The sequence below is a fragment of the Aquila chrysaetos genome, chromosome 23 (assembly GCF_900496995.4).
Source record: "Aquila chrysaetos chrysaetos chromosome 23, bAquChr1.4, whole genome shotgun sequence".
NCBI lineage: Eukaryota > Metazoa > Chordata > Aves > Accipitriformes > Accipitridae > Aquila > Aquila chrysaetos.
This window is the reverse complement of record NC_044026.1, coordinates 3392603-3410090: the sequence shown is the minus strand read 5'-3', so window position 1 is coordinate 3410090 and position 17488 is coordinate 3392603. Positions and strand designations below refer to the sequence as shown.

Here is a 17488-nt window from a genome sequence, read left to right as displayed (position 1 = left end):
CTAAAGCCCGCCGTCTATGCTACCTGCCAGTATACTGGAAATGAGTAACCCTCAGAAGTAGAACAAACGTCCTTAAAGAGGAAAAAGGTCCCTCCTTTCCTAAGAACACAAAGTTTGATAACGAACAAACATTATTTAACAGACTTGGCTTATTCATAAGAAAAGAAAAAAAGACATCCCAAGAGAGATACAACTAATACTAAAGACATTGGCTTCTTGAAAGTCAGGCTGGCACGCCAGACTACTTCGGCACCAGACAAATGCCCTGCTTGTAAAATTGATGTAAGGTAAGGAACTCCCCCAACATTTCAAAGCTACAATACTACTCACATATTAATATTGCTAAGCAAACACAAAGAGAAAATATTTCTCTCCCTTTTTAAGACGTTTGTACTTTTTAAAGAGTCCAGCACTGACAAAGGCAAAAATCCACCACTTTCGGTGAAGACCTTTGACGAGAAGTAATAGAACGCTTCCCCTTTGCTGGAGAGCACAGCTGATGGTTGTCTTCCTAAGGGTGTGTCTGTCTTCTTTGTAGGCACGTACAGCTCTGATGCCATTGTCAAAGACATTTTTAATCTGTAGCTTTTAATTGCTTTTAAATAACCCTGTTTGTTTTTGTGTAACACCATCCTCCCAACCAGCTGTTAGGCCAAGTGCCTCTTTTGCCTACCTGTCTCACCCTGTACGGTCAATTCTGTGCCTTAAAGTCTCTTTTCCATGTCTCCTGTCAGCGCCTCCTAGTTTCTCATCCATGTCTGTGTCCTCAGCACAGTCTAAATGAACGTAGTAAACGCTGCAGGAAAATAGGATGTGTAGCAGGTCAGTACTGGTAGAACAAGCACTCAGGATTTTTTTGGAGGGACAAGAATTACAACCAAACCCCGCGTCACCTACATTGTACACATGGTTAGTATCAAAGGACTTAGAATAGCATGTTAAACATTTTGTTTGCTTGTGTATAACTCGTCGGTCATCTTCAGGCACGTTTCTGGAGCAGATTGGGCTGCAATGCCAATGCATGAGAGAAGACACCCTTTGGAGGGAAAGTGAGCCTTTCAGCAAAGTGAATAAAGACAGACAAAGCAGGATTGAGAATTCAAAAGCACAGATGATCAGCCTGCTCGGTGGTAGGTAAAGAGGCTGGGGGGTGAGGAGCTTGGCTAGCCAGCGCTGAAGATCAAAGCACAGTATTTGTCTTGATGCAGGTCAGCATGAGACCTTGCCCTGAACTACTGACAAAGAACAGTTGAGCCACGTTTCAATACGGACTTAACTGGCATGCTGCTACTAGGGCTAAACCATAAAACTGTATTTTTTGCTGGAGTGAATGCTAACCCTCCCTGGCTGAACAAAACAGACTCTTTTCTTCTTGAGGGAAACTCCCAGCACTTTTCCACACACCGAGTCTAATCCTTAAGATTGGCATACCTCCTGGGAGAGGAGTCGTCAAATACATGACACATTTGAGTAGCGCTTTGCCTCGTTAGGGAATGTGCTTGCAGAGAAAGACAGGCCCAGTGAAGCCACCCAGAAGAGGCTATTCTTTGCAAGAAGAGCTGATGATGTACTGCAGTGGTAAGGAACAGTGTCGCAGACATGTAATATAAAATATGGTGCATCCTGCAAAAATAACTCTGAGTCCCCGAAATAACTCAGAGCACCAGGCTGTACTGCCAGTAATTCATGCACCCATCACATTTGTTAACAGGCAGATGACAGACCCTGAAACTACACACTCACACACAGTCTTTCATCAATCATGATGCTATACGCAAGGACAGGTTACATGTGGGTGACAGGGGATGCTGCTGTGGGCGGGGGGGGGGGGGGGGGGGGGGATCAAATGAAAATGCAGAGATGCTTCAAAACATAAATCTCCTTTCATGTCTTCAGAGAAATGTAAGATTTATTTCTGAATATAGAGGGGTGGATGCATCCTGCTCAAGTACAGCTTTCTAAGAGCTCGATGAGCTGATCCAAAAACGGTTGCTTAGGCTTCCTGTACGGAGGTGGGTGTCTGAAACAAGACGGAGGGAACGTCTTCGGGAGATGCCCACATGCGGCTGCTGTTCTCTGACCGCGGGGGGAGTCCGGGCCCTGGGCTGGCGGGACACAGCCAGCGTTCGGGTGGCCGTAGCTGGACAGGGGATCCCACAAAGAACAATTAATCCTTGTGGTGTGCGCAGGGCTCAGAGCAGGGCACCGTGCCCCAGCTTCTCTTCTTTTAGACAAATAGTCCTACGACTGCGAGGAACTCATCGAGAGCTCTCCCGTCCCCAGGAGCAGGATTTGGTGGGAACTGGGTATTACCGCTCCCGAGGGAGCCTGGCCTCCAGCTAATCCCCCTGTGAGCTGGAAAAACACATTTCGACATGCACGCTTTGCACGGCTGACCCGACCACAAACATCTACTCCGGGAGGTAAACGGAGGGCAGGCTTCTTGGGGCAGCACGGGGCAAACTTCACCTGTGGAAAAACGATGGGAGAGACACCACGGGAAAAAGTCTCATGGGAACAGTGCTCTCCCTCACATCTCCGGTGTCAGCCCGGGCTTTACTGGTCTCCCAGTGCTAGTCGATGTGGAATGAATCACTTCAGCAGCCTGATGAAGCAGCAAGCCGTGAACACATTTCCTTGTGTTATCTAACGGTGATACACTGAGGATGTGGTTAATTAGGGAATCATCCTCACCCTGGCAGACTTTCTCAAATGGAAATGGGTTTTGAGGTTTGCTGACTGCTGGGGTGAAGCTGCTGAGCTGATAGCCGCAGAAGTATTTAAATGTACGTACTCCCCTGCAGGTCACCTGTTATGCAGCAATAGCCACAAATATGTAAAATATGTAAAAAACGCAAACGATAAAAAAAACCCAACCCTTTCTTCTTTTTTCCTTTATGAGGGTTTGGAGACTTTGTGCTGTTAACTCCTCCGAGACCATAATGAAGCCACAGATACTCATGTCAAAGAGCTATGGATGGAGGATGAAAGTAATTTGCTGCCAAGGGTGGCAACAAACCCACATGCCATCTGAGTGTAAGCCATTTTTGTAAGCATATGCAGCTATGGCTTGTGAACAGTACCCTTGTTTTTGACTCTGGAAGAGTATTTTCTCCCTGTTCATCTTTGCAGGAAGGGGATTTTTGTGTTTGTTTTGCCTTTCCCAGTGCATTTGGAGCTCTAGATCACAAATGTATTTGTATGGGGAAAATAAAGGAGCACAGTTTAAAGAATCGTAACAAAACCTAATTATTGTAGATATGATTGATAGCTCCGGCCAGAAAATACCTTGGTTTCAATTGTTTATAACTTTGAACAGATGGTCTGAAATTTTCCATTCTCTGACTTCAGTTTGATTTAATCAGGGGCTTTCGGCAGGGGGGAAGGGTGTTTCTTTTCATGTCAGCTGTGGGAGATCAGGCACCACAGAATAACACCAAGGGACAAAGTGGTGTTTTTCACGTTAAAAAATATGTAAAGGTTGCAATGTCACCATCCTCGGGAGGAAGGAATTGCAGTTTGTCATGAAATGTGCTTTTTCCTATTTCCAGGTTAGAAATGTCTGAAAAAATATATGTTGCGTACACTCAGCAAACACATGCTAGCAACTTTTACCTTTATTTTCTGGAAACATGGTCCCGCTTAGAGCTCAGTGGGCTCTTCTCTATAAGTGCAGCTCCTTCACTTTCTTGACCATCCTCGGTACAGGCAGAGGAACTGAGACTAGGAACCCTTTCTCTGCTGTGTTTTCTGTCCCAGAAAGAATTTGAGAAAGAGCCTTCCCACCAGGCTTACCTTGGGATACTGGCTTTGATTTGAGAAAGTGCCAAATCATGCCAAATGCTCCCAAATGCTGGGTCCGTACCATCTCGAAAGTAGGACATCCAAAATAATTAACACACACAACACGGACACTTCTGACACGGATCTTAGTTCCTGCGGAGATGATGCCACCCCTCATGGCTTGCATAAGCCATCAGATAGTTGTTGATACGAGCCACGTAGAAAGTCTTCTAAGAAAATAATTTTCTCCTCTGAACAAGAGTTGAGGGCTGTTCAACAAACAGGGCTTGAGACCCTATAAGATAAAAAACCAAATTATTGCATAGCTGACAGTGAATGTTACCCATGCAGGGACTGTCTGCTATCCACTCGCACTGAAAGGAAGTCCTGCAGAAAAAAGCGGTATGTGTAAGACACGTTTGCCATCCAGCTCTGATTATATTTTCCTCCTTCACCAAACTACCCGGGTCAGAGGCAGACAAGTTTGATCCCTGGCACGTTACCCTGCACGACCAGACGGGTACGTTTGCCACTCAGAAAGAAAAAACAATCCAAGGGAACTCAGGTGGATTCTGACCCAATATCCAAAATACTGGACTGGGAAAGTCGTGATAAAATTTTCAAAGGGCTGAAGCACCATTGGCTTTGGTAGTTTTAGGTTATGGCCTTATGTCAACCTTATTTCTGCCTTCTCTGCAGCGGGAGCTGGCATGACTGTCCCAGAGGTGACCCTTGGGAGTGCTGGTTGAAAGAGAACCAGGCACCTTCCATGGATGAGACTCATCCTCTGACGTAGCCCCGTCTAACAGCAGTGGCGAAGCCCCGCAGATTCGAGTGCCTACCACTGCAGCGGGGAAGGAACCTAAATTTATGAGTGAAAAGATACAAGCACTTGCCCCAGCAACAACAATAACAAAAAAATTAAAGCAACAACAGTAGCTATTTAGTAATAATTGTGCTGCGATGGCTGGAATGCAACATAAAGATCTATCTAAATTCTGCCAGGGAGTTGCATTGTTAGAAGAAAGTTCTCAACATGTGTGTGGCTGAAATAAGAGTAAATACATTGCCTCCTTTACCTCCATAATAAATGTTGCCCCACTGTATTCTGATGGTATATAATACATTTTTGCTAAGACATAGTTGTGCCTCATTTTTTTTTAATATCCAGTCAATGAGAAAGCTTTGTTTTATTAATGAATTTTAATTCCAGCAAGTTTGTTGTGTCAGTAAAACACACAAGAAGAGGACAGGATCCACAAAAATACGCATCATTCACAAGGCCAGGGAAGCACATGTCTCCCCGCTGGGTAAGCTGGTATTTCATTCTACCTGAATTTTCATTCTCTGAGGCCATCAGCTCACGTAAGTGCGTGCCAGCCTCCTTGGCAGGGGAAGCATGGAGCCCTCTCAGGAATACGGGCTTGATCCGAAGCTCAGGAAAAAAATCACCACTTCACCACTCTTTACAACAGCGCCTGTGCAGAAATGAATACCAGAAAATGGTCTCGTTCACCTCCCAGTACTGCAAGTTCTTAACTCCCCGAAGCAGCACTAGGCTGTTCGCTTCTCTTTTGTATACAGTTGCAAAGAGTGAAGCATCTTTAACGTGTCTTTGTCTTTTTGAAACTGCCCGTGGTGCTTGTGGCAATGGACTGGAATGATTGCAAAGATGTGCAGAGGAGCCAGCTCCCTGGCCAAAAGCCAGCTAACTTGCGTCCTCTCCAGTTACTGGACTGCAAGGATCAGGGAAATGATGTAGTTCCTAAGAACTGCTGAGGTCAACAGCTGAAATCTGTTGTTTGCTGGGTTTTTAAATCTTTCCCTACAGGGCACGGACAAAAGTTGCCAAGATAGATTGAAGCGCGTTTGAAGAGAACAGCGTGTCGAGCACTAAAAGCCCAGCTCCGCAGGTGGAAGAGGACCTCCGTGCCGCGTGGCAGCAAGGGGGAAGAGCAGGACGGGAGGGGAACGGCTGGGCGCGGGGCAGGCGCTCCTGCCAGAGCACGATGGGCGCGAGCAAAGACTGTATCACCAAGGCAGGGGTCGTTCTGCGCCAAAGACAAAGAAAGAAGGGACAGTTTTCCAATTTCTTTCTATGCATAGCCCAAATGTCTCAGGAACTCCTTCAAGATTTCATCTCCAAACCTACAAACTATGATCACTGGTGATGTCATGGGTTTTCCAGCATTGACAGGGAAAATGACACCAAAAAGTTTTTTGGAAAATCAGCGTTACTAAACCAGGGTTTAAACTCAAGGCAGAAAAGTAGTTCAATTGCAAACACTGTCTCCTTGGCTAATCCTACTCAGAAATCTTTTCTTAGTATGAGATAAAAATGCATGTTAAATCCTCTCCTGTTTAGAGCAAAGCCATTTTAGAAGCTGTTATTGTACAGACTACATCCAAACAGCACCTAAAATACGGCAGAAGCTTTATTATGTATCTGTTAGCTTAATTTACCATCAAAGTGAGAAGACTCAAGGGTCACAGAGCAGCCAGTGTTGTTTCTGGTCACAGGAGAAAGCTTTCTCCTCTGCAGAACCTGAAGTCATCTGTGGGCAAACCAGGGCCTGGAGAGTCCCCATTAAAATCAGATAGCAGCTTGGTTCCTATCCTCACTGCGAATCACATCAAACCTTGACACCCCACTTTTCTTGCCAATAGCACTTCAGGGTGGTAGGACAAACCCATGTGGGTTCATCAATTACCAGTCAAGGAAAAAATTCTGCAATCAGTTAGTCCAAACTCCTACAAAACATGAGCTCTAGGAGTGTCCTGAAAGAGTTTCAATTTGAGTCAATGTTACTCCTTCAGGAGTCTTTTGGCTTAATGCTGTGTACGTTTGGAAAGAGGTGGGATTTTTTAACCATAACAGCTTGCTATGAGACAAAAAAAACCAGGCTGTAGGAAGATTTGCGTTTAAATATGTCAGTGGCAATAAAAGCATTCACATTTGTTCCAGTACATTTAGCATCCAAAATGAAGCTTTAATGCTACCTGTATTTTTTTTCATGCTGAACTCGCCTGGTCTCTATTTCAAATGAAAAAAAAGAGATCACTTTGAGAAACTAACTTTCAATGTTAATGTGCTTTAATATTCAACTGAGACCTACCGCCTCCCCTCCTCTCCTCTTCTCTCCTCTCCTCTCCTCTCCTCTCCTGCATATGTTTTTACCACTGTCATTAGAGTGGAATGCAAATGCCTTCTAACCATGCATTAAATGATGCCTCTAGGAGCTGTCATACCTGGTTTGCTCTCTTCCCTTATCATCTCCCCAGGGCAAGATGGGTATCATCTTCGATGTTTTGGTAGAGGTTTCTTTTAGATATACATGCTGCTCTGTGTTTACATTAGATTAGACAGATTGAAGTACACTTGATACTCACAGTGGATGACAACACATTTGTGTAATTCCAAATGTCATCTTCGTTGTTTGCTCTATTTATTTCAACACTTGTTTTTCACATTTTTTGTGGCTTTAACCCCCTTGCCCCTAGCACAAGCTGCTTCACACTTCTTTTCCAGAGTCCTGTATGAACTACTTTTGTAATGATATATTAAAAAATTGCTTGTCCTCTGCAGTGCATTCCTGTTCCAGTGACAAGTCAGTGTTCCCCTTGCCATTGTGGGTGGTTTTTTTTGTTGAAAGATACTTTTTAACATCAGTTTTTTCTCTGACCTGGCTTATACTACCCATATGAAAACAGTTGCATCAGCACAACCTAGAGGGACAGGGTGAGCAGCTGGGCTGGGGGACGAACTGGGAAATTCTTCAGCTGCTTTCATTGCCAAAGCAAACACATTGTGTACCTACACCATCAGCACATGGTGACCATGCTTTAAAAAAAAAAAAAAAAAAAAGAAAGAAAAAAGGAATAAACAAAACCCCTATGATACAGGAGATGAGTCATAGCCAGTAGAGCATGTGGTAGAGGACAACTACCCTGAGTCTGCTCCTGCGGTGAGGTTTCTGTGTGATAAGCTCCTTGCATGAGCTTCTGTGTCAGAAGAACATTTGCTGCACTGGGATATGCAGCAAAGAGCGTGTTTTCCTTCATTTGGTGTGAGGTGGCACGAAAGGGGGACGTTCCCTGTGTTGTGTTTTTCCCTATAACCAGCTGTAGGCTCAGAGCCCAGGCCCCTAATTCCCAGATCTGAAAAGGAGGCAGAGGGAAAAATCTCACATTCTTGGTGAACAGCATGATGTCCAATTTCTTGTCCCATGAGCTCTTTCTAAAATCTCACACATATATTGTCAGAAAAAACCATCCTGGGAACACTGGCACAGTGGTGGACATTGTGGAACTGTCTCAGCCAGACCAGGACAGCCGGTCCGTGTACTCCAGTGCAGCTATTCCAGCGTGGACCGCTTGTTACACCACTTTTATTCAGATGAACGGTGCCGATATAAGCGCTTTAACAAGAGTGCAGTTTCAGCCATGCTCGGGGGCTGCACGGCTTTGACTTAAACTTGTCTAATTGCACTGATGCAAAAACCATGCACGGGCGAGCCCTAAGACCTCAAATCTCAGCGACTTGTTTCTGACTCACGGCCACGCTGAGAAAAGGCAAGACTGTGCTTGTTTAGTCAGCAGATGAAAGTTGTCATACTAGAAATACCATGATGGCAAGATTAGCAGTGTGTGGAACTTGTAATAATTAGTTACCGTACCAGTACATAAATAAAAAGACAAATTGCTGACAAAAAAGCTTTTATATATTTGTTGTAAATAAAAGTAAAGATGATGGGCGTTTTCAAAACAAGAAGGAGGTATGGCAGTTTTTATTTGACCTATGACACATCCCTTGGGACGAACACTTTTTTCCTCTGGAGGATTATGATAAAATTCCCATGGTGGGTCACTCTGGCTGTTCTATTAGAGTTTAGCCAAACATCTGCAGGATATCAAACTTCAATGTATACAGATTAAATCAGTTCTGGAAAAAGTATCAGCGCTCTCCTGCAAAGCATTAAAAAGGAGGCGTTCTTTATAAGCTTGGCAAAAAAGCACGAAGCATTGAATAAATTCTCGTAATTTAGGGAAGGGGCGTGTCTGTGTTATTTTTGTCAGGCAAAAAAAAAAAAAAAAAAGAAAAAGAAAAAGAAGAAGAACAACCAATGCTCCTGGTAAGCGGCGCGAGGACAGTCCTAGCTCCTGCTCAGGGTGGGTATTGAGCAGCCGGTGGGCACGGAGGGTACTTTGTCACGCACGCCGTGGTTTTACCCCGGCGCTGTGAGTGTGAGATACCCAGGGCCGTGGGTTTGAACCACGCGGCCCCGTCCCTCGTGGCCGGCCCCGGAGCACAACCCCGTGCACCAGCGCTGGCCTCAGAGCATCTGCTCCTCTCTCCCGCCGGCAAACTTCGGTTTAGCTTCCAGCCAAAGGACACCGGAGAGGCCGCATTTTCTCCTTTGTTGTTCCTGCATAAATATTTCCTAAATCAGTATCTTGAAAAGTATTTCAGTCTCAGCTGGCTGATTTGGCAGGCATCCTGAGAGGTGTACACACACGAGGACACAGTGTAGGGGCAGGGAGTGGAATCAAAACACAGCTGGTACGCAATGTATACTCCCCCTCATGGCAAAAGTATGGCACGTAACAACCAGGACAAGAAAATCTGACGGCAAACGGGACCGTCGGTACCGTGACCACACAGGTACCACTCTTACAGCTAACTACGCTGCCCGTGGAAAGTCTCAGATGGGACGGGCCCTTCGTCGTAACCCACAGCCTGTGCCCAATGCATTGCGTCTGCTTTGCATGGATAATTCTCTATAGCCTGAAGACTGCCGTCAGTGAGACGGGCTTTCTGCAAACTTGCGTACGAGTTTCCAGATGACACACCCCAGAAAGACTATCTGTCTCATCTCCCCAAGATTTACAGATGTTTTCTACACGGCCATAGCCTTTGAAGGTAGAGTCCCTGCATTCCCAAAGGCACACGGGGCTGTACACAACCACAAGCACAAATCGTACATTAATTTTTTCTGGCTATTTTAAAAGTAAACAGACTCCAGAATTACCTTCAATGATACTGTATGTTTGAAGACTTTGAGCACCATGTGGTAAATACAGCTGGTACGAATATTGTGTCATAAAGATGCTGTAATTTTTATGCGTTTGCCATCATCCACTCTGGCTGTAAGGAGTTAAATTAGAGGCGAGTAATTGGAGGGAGGAAAAAAAAAACGGGAAAGGCAACAATGGCAAGGCAAGGTGGAGTTCGGCTAACACAAGCCCATTGCAAAACAGCAGGAACTCTGCGAGCTCTGGAATGCCCCGGTGAATGCCCGGCCGGTGAGAACGCAGATCTGGAGCTAGGATAAAAGAGGAGACTAAAACCTGAAAGGTGCTGGCCTGCCAAAGAAGCCGGGTGGAGGGGAGCGTGTGTTGGGGGGTGTAAGGGGAATTGTCAACACCACCTGGTGTTGACTCCCTGGGAGAAACAGCCATAATAAAGGGTGACTCTTTGAACTCGAGAACGAGAGCAACCAAACCAAAAGTATCTTGCCAAAGCTTAATAGGAGAGACTAAAGTTAAGGGGGAAATGTATGCATGGGCTTCACGCCATTCCTCCCCTCTTCTGCACTCCACATCCCTTCGGATGAATCCAGTGCTTTATTTCAATGGATTTGTGTTTGGATCACTTTGGCTGGCAATTGATAGCATATTTCCATACATTCTGTATGGTGTGTCTAAATATTTTGATGGTTTTAATATTTTGTACCAGCCGTGGAAACTGGTTTGCTGCTAGGTGACTGTAAAAGTGAGATTTGGTAAATAATTATTAGAAATCTTATACTAACACTATGATTGAAACAATAGACAAAAGTATAGCCAAGCAATTAACTAGTAGAGGTCGTTACTCATAAGTTTTGCAGTTCTTTGCTCTTATGACTAGATGTTCCTGTACACTAGATGAGAACAATGTTGAAACTGACCACATGGGATTGAAACTGCGTTAAGCTTCAAGGTCAAAGAACAAGTACAAGAATAAAGACTTCAAGGACAGCCAACGAGAACTTCAAATGGGTCGGTGGTCGCAAAAGCAGCCCTTCGACTCAAATGGATCCTTCATTGTGCATGATCGGATGTAGGCAGTACTAAGATAATCAGTTGCAATTATTTTTATGTATATGTATACTAATCTGATTAATATGCAATTAGTTATTCTATATAAGCTGTTTGTGCTGAAGCTGTGACATGCACGCTAGGTGGAATTATCCCCCGTGCATCCAGCGCTGCAATAAAGAGTGCCTGCTTTCTAACACTCCAAAATTGAGTCTTAGAGAGTTTCTTCGACCGGCTTTTCGGTATCACAATCACCCACTCTCCTTCCTGACACGTTTGGGCCGGGTCTTGGCTGGATGCCTGCGTCCCCTTTGCAGCCGGGGGAGGGAGGGCAGAGTTTTGGGGAGGAGGAGGCAGCCCCCCCATCCCCACGACCTGCCCCAGAGCCATTCCCCGACGGTACCCACCGCTCTCCATCGACGGAGGGAGGACCCTGGACGACAGGCTCAGGCCAGGCAGCTAAAGCTAAACGAGATGTCATTGCTCTCGGCATCAGCCAGACTCCCCGAAGACCTGGGCCTGTTGGATTAACAGCCCTGGTAAAGGGGTGTAAGGAGGAGAGGCGGGGAAGTGCCCCGAAGGCACAGATCTACCCCAGCGAGACCCTCGAAGAGAGGCACCCGTGAAAAGCAGTGGTGTCCCTGCACATGCCTTCTTCTAGGGCCTCGGCTGGTTTTAAGAGAAATAAGTGACCGTTTGGAAATACACATTAAACCATAAGCCAGTAATTTTTATTTTTTTTCCTACCAGAGTATTTTGCAGTGGTTTTGCATACATAAATAAATGCTACCTGAACCCTGTGTAAGTTTGGTGTTGCCTGCAGTGAAGTGGGTAAATTCATGCTCATCATCATTATTTAAATGACTATGCCACCATAATCAAATAAGTAAAATGATTCATGCTAGCCTAGATTGGTGAATTAAGAAAGCACCATAGTTTCCAAGCACAGATTAGACAGGCAGATGCGTTTAAAATAAATATAAATTGCAATGTGAGGTAGGGGGAGTGTACAGTAGAATAATAAAAACAAGTATAATATAAAGAAATGCAAGTATTACGATTCTTAAAAGATTCTCAAGATTCTTCCTTGACAGAATCAATGTAATCAAGCTGCTCACTGGCAATACAGCCTTTCCTTGGGCCCAGCTCAGCTGCACCCAGGATGGGACCTGGGTATGTGTGTACTGCAGCACGAATGAACAGAGAAGGTGTTTCGAACTTCTCCTCCACCTGAGATCCACATTCCTGAGAACCGGTTTATCATCAGGACCCACCAAAGTGCCAGCCTGACCGCTCCAGCCCACATCCCTCACACACCGGTGACTCAGGGCAGGTGGCTGAGAAAGTACTGTCAACCTCAGCTGTTAATGTCAGAAATCACGTCCCACCGAAAATAATCTGAAAATACAAGGACCTTAGGAACTCAGCTCACCTGCAGGGTTTTGAACTCCTTACACATCACATATGATGGCAAAAACAACAACTCTAACTGAACTGAAGTACAGCCACAGTGACATTTAAGAACCGCCAAACACATTAACAATTGCATTTGGAGACCAGCAATTTTACCCCGTGCTCCACCCAAGAAACTGGAACAGCACTATTTGCAGTCATGATTATTCTTAGCTAAGTTGCCATGGAACAAAGCCTGGTTAATCCTAATGGACTGATTCAGGAACAATCTCTCTTTCTAATCTTATTGTCTAATACTTTATCACTCCCATTAGGCTAGTATTTATCCAAGATGTAAGAGCGGCAAGATTTTCAAGGAGTCGTTATTTCACTATGTTGAGCGGTAACAGTACAGTCCTCTTACTAAGAAGAATAAAGGATGTTTTTGTTTCTCTTTGAAGTAGGCAGAGCGAAGAATTTTTCCTTCCAGAAGCAGATTAAATCTCCATTGAATTTTCCTTGAATTCATAGGATTCAGTACACATGAATTCATATGTTCCTTTCAGCCTTGGAATTACAAACATTCAGTCAGTGAGACCGCCTCATTTGAATGTTTTGGAGAATGTGTATATCATAACACAGCTGGCCTGTTAAAAGAAGTTACTGGGGTTTGTTTCCCTGACGCCAGCTTCACAGCCACCTTGCTTCTATCACCTGAGCACTAGTCTGACCTCCTCTACTTACCGATAGCAATACATAACATTAATTTCAAATACCTCACAACCCTCCTGGAAACGAGGCAGGAACCGGTATTTGTGCCAGCATCCCCCAGTGAGCGCGGGCAGCCCGGCGGCGCAGCCGGAGCCTGCGACAAATGGTCCCATGCTGCAACCAAGTCCAAGGGGTAAAAGCTCGTGCTACGTCCAGTCACTCAGTTCCTCCGGGCTGTGCCATACAAGAGTATTGAGAGATGCTCAAGATAGCTGGCTCATATATCGTGACATAGCTCTTAAGAGCAAGGTGCGTGCACGTACATGTGTATGTGTGCCTGAGTACCACGGGGAGAGGTGAATTCTTCATGGGTTTTTTGAGAACTAATATCGCAGGAATTAAACCATGGTCAGGTAGTGGAAAGGAGGCACTGGGGAAAAGAATGCCATTCATGTTTGCAATTTGCCTCATACAGAAACACATACACTAAGACCTCCTTGAATAAATCCCCGGAAAAAATCACGCAAGCTTCCTGCACACAGAGCTAAGTTTGCAGAGATTAGAGCCACAGCAATATTTCCTTTAAAAGACATCACACCATAAGGTCACTGCAGACGCCACCACTCTGTTGTCTGCCAGAGATTATGGGGAACAACGTAATTTCATTTTACTGTACCTCCTCACTGGACTAAATTTGAGAAAGATCTTAAAACCAGCCCTGACAATAGAGGTATTCAAAGCGAAAGAGTGTTTTGATGAAACAGATGGTAACCGTAATTAACTTTGGCATTTTCTCCCATAAACCACATAGCTTTAACTCAATTAGCCGGCCTTTTATTTTTTTTTAATTAAACAAACCCACTTGCATCTAATCAGCAACCAGTTTATCTCCAAACAATAAAATAGCCAGTTTTAAGAAATCTAGATGGGAGGCAGCCCAGGCCAACAGCCACCAAAGGCTCCAGCGCTCGCTTTCTCTCGGCCGGGGAGCCGCGGGTCTGCGGCACCGAGCTGCCCTCGCGCCCCGGGAGCCCTCCCCTACGCCGGGATCCTATCTGTTTGTTTATATTAAGTGTAAAGAATGCATCCTGCAGCTGCTGCAAAACAATGTAAGCTATGCTGCGCCAGCCAGCGGCGGGGGTTTGATTTTCTGGGTTAGTTATCAGCAGAACTGGAATCTTCGCTTCGGCTATTTGGACATAAACGTGCCGACATAAACCAGAGTAGAGAAATTAGTCCAGTTCTGTTGTAAATGCATTGGTATTTGAATCCTTCCTTGCTGCTTCAAAAACACAATGAAGGCTATGCCAGCAGTCCCGCCTAAGATCATTTATCCCACTTACTTTGTCAGTTTATCTTGCAGCAGCAGATCATTTCTCAAAAGCAGCATTTGCTTCCAAGTGATGTGACCGTCTTTGGTGACCGTTTTTAATACAATTAAAATGTCCCTACAGCTTTACCTGGGTTTCTTTAGTGGGAAGTTAAATTTCAAAGCATTTCTCACTGACAGGTTTGAAAGATCAAATTATGAAAGTCTTCTGGCTTCTTTCTCCTGATATTTTGTGCAACGCCTTAGTGTGTGTGTGTACCAGAGAAGTCTGAAAGTGAGTGAATTAAGGATTTCTGACTGATTTTTACTGTAAATGAAGCAGGAAGGTCTCAGATTCCCACGGCTGAGGCAGTACATTTGTGTTTCCCCCTACTTTCAACGACATTATGACTATGTCAAGGCCAAGTTGGCCATTTGGCTTATCCAGTTTCATCACTGCCTGGAGTAATGAGTGCAGTGAGAAAAAATGCTGGAGCTGGCCCAGACCACAGGGAGTCAATGTAAAATAATGAAGGACAGAAGTTTCGGGGCTTGTTTGTATTTTTTAGCTGTAAACAGCTTTTGCCTCAGTAAGTCAAGTAGTGCACGGCCTCACTCTAGGCAAAATTCCTGAGGGTTTCAAGGGGAAACTTGACTGCGGATGAGCAGGCTGCATCTGAAGGCAGTGCCTCGGAGCACAGTCGCTGTCTTGCTGCCCATGAAATAACCAAGAAAGCGCTGTCAGTGCTGGAAGCGGCAACATCCTAAACCAGGGTAAGTGAGGCCGGCGGTCCCGCCGCCTTGCAGGCAGATTTCCCACGGCACTGCCAGCCGTGCCTGGATTCGTGCGTTCAGGTTCCCTGCTTGGAGGTTGCCCCCTCTCTGCTCAGACTTGGGGAAGCTTAACCTCGGTCTAAATTTGGCTTCTCGTGTGCATCTTTTCCATCTCGCCCGTTCCCTCCCGTGCGTTTCTGCGCGGCCACAAATCACGCACCACCCTCCCCGGGGCGAGGTTTGGGCGAGAAGCTGTGCAAACGCTGTACGAGCAGGACTTGTGGGGAGTGCTGGTGGCCCTGCTTTACCCTCTCACCTTCTGGCGGTCAACAGGTCTGAGAGTTTAAACCCTCTCGTCAGCCAGAGGCTGCATCTCTGTTGTGTGCACCGGCCGCTGCGGACTGTACTTAAATCCTCTTTGCACTTACGGAGCTTATCCCCAGCAAGGGTCCTTGGCACAGCAGGCTGGCGTGAGGCAGCTTCGAGTACAACCTGGCTCTTCAATACCACCACGGGAAGGGCAGGCTTCCTCTGCAATTCCCTTAGCGTTTTTTTTTCTTATCAAGATAAGAGTAGTAGTGACCTAGGGAACAAAAGAGTGATTATTTTTTGGAGATTACATAAGTATTTCCAGCATCCTTGTAAATAACACACGTGCTATGGGAATGGGATAACCGCACGGCAGGGAGGGGTGTCAAAGAAAATAAACAAGTGCTTTAAAACAGAGGACTCTGGGTACAGGGGTGAGGAAATCAGTCCTAGTAGGGCTAAAACTAATTCACCATAAAAAGGAGAAAAGCCCAGAGCCGTTTCTGAACCTATCGTTGATGTATTTTTATTCCCTATGTGTATCTAACATGTTCAAAAACTGTGCCTTAAAGCTGATCTCCTAATAAATTGCTCTGTAGCTCCCTCTAATGGATAACTTCACCGAAACCGGGTTCAGGGGAGCAGCGAGCAATAGTGAGATCAAACTGCCCTTGGTGTAACATAAAATCAAGATCTTTGTGGCAGAATAGTTGTCATGTGTGCAAAACGACGACACTGTTATCATTCCCCATCCATCCACCATTTTATTTTTATCTCGCTAGATGTTACAGCTCTTCTTAAAAGAGCTTAAAGGAATAGTGAACTAAGTCAAGAGGCAAACGGCCCCACGGCCCCAGGGGGGTGGAAGGAGAGCAGAAGCCAGGCAGGCTGCAGGCAGTGGCATGGCAGTAGCCACTCTGCATCCCGCATCCCGCATCCCACCTCCTTCATCCCGCATCCCACCTCCTTCATCCCATGTCCTGCATCCCACATGCCGTGTCCTGCATCCCGCATCCCACCTCCTGCATCCCGCATCCCACGCTCCGCAGGAGGCTGTACCACCCGGGTACGGGCTGCGCCCAGACCCAGGAGCCCCGCGTGGGGCACACCACCATCTAGAGAGGCTGGCCACGCTTTATAACGCTTTTGTTAGCGTAAGAGCATTAGCTCAAACCTCGCCCAAACCTCTAGCAAGGTTTGCAGTCTGGGAGGTGGCGGGCACCTTCCCTGCCAGGCTTCCCGGCACGAAGTCACGCAGCCAGTGTTCATGCGAGCAGGCTGATGAACTCAACCCCCAGCCAAATTTCTTTGCAGCTACAGCAGAGGTACTGCCTGCCCAAGAAATGTGTCACTGAAGCCAGGGCAAATTAAAAGAAACCTATAACAAAGAGACTAAAAAATGAATGACACAATACAGTAATGCACAAACGGCAATGTCAGAGTATAGGATCATTTTAAATGCGATTGCATCCACGCTGAATTAAACAATTCATTCTAAAAATCTGTACATTACAATTCAAAGAGAAGCCAGAACTCCTCTTGTGTAGATTAAAAGGTACACCAAAGCTTCCAACACAGGAGCGTGGATTTTCACACTAATCTTTTCTAACACTTTGCACTCCTACAGTTGCAGCTAACACCAGGGAGATTAGCACAATCAAAAAGGGGCAAAGTCTGTTCAGTTTCCAGTTCTGAAAATTGTTTTAGCTCTGAGATCCTCAGGAAGTCAGACATGAGAGAAAGCTGTAACAAAACAATCTCTTATATCTGAACAAGTGATACTGGTAAAAGCCACATTTATCTGCACGCACATAACAATTTCTGTCCAACACATACTTATTTCGTGCACCGGGAACATTTAGTTTGTTTAAGGGCTTATTTGTATCAACCCCAACCTGCAGTTAGCCACAACAATTACTTTTTTTTTAGGAGAAGGTAATATTCCATATCATCAATTATTTCTAATGCTGACTTTGAAAACAAGATGCTGTTTTAGAAGCAGAGGAAGAGTAATAATGGACAGTAGGCTGGGTACAGACCAAAACAGCAGCCGAAAACAAGAGGAAAACAGTATTTAGCAGTTCTAATGTTGGGTTTAATCCCCACAGAAATAATTAATTTATGCAATGAAAT

General features: G+C 45.4%; 2 long non-coding RNA genes across 2 annotated transcripts; both read right to left on the bottom strand.

The window, feature by feature from the left end:
• Positions 1–3647: 3647 nt before the first annotated feature.
• LOC115334677 lies at positions 3648–16199 on the bottom strand. Its single transcript, XR_003921217.1, has 3 exons — positions 12293–16199; positions 9813–9928; positions 3648–4078 (listed from the first exon to the last, which is right to left on the bottom strand). It is a non-coding gene; the product is annotated as an uncharacterized LOC115334677 (long non-coding RNA).
• On the bottom strand, positions 4968–6314 carry LOC115334678. The gene is made up of 2 exons (XR_003921218.1): positions 6247–6314; positions 4968–5261 (listed from the first exon to the last, which is right to left on the bottom strand). It is a non-coding gene; the product is annotated as an uncharacterized LOC115334678 (long non-coding RNA).
• Positions 16200–17488: the final 1289 nt, after the last annotated feature.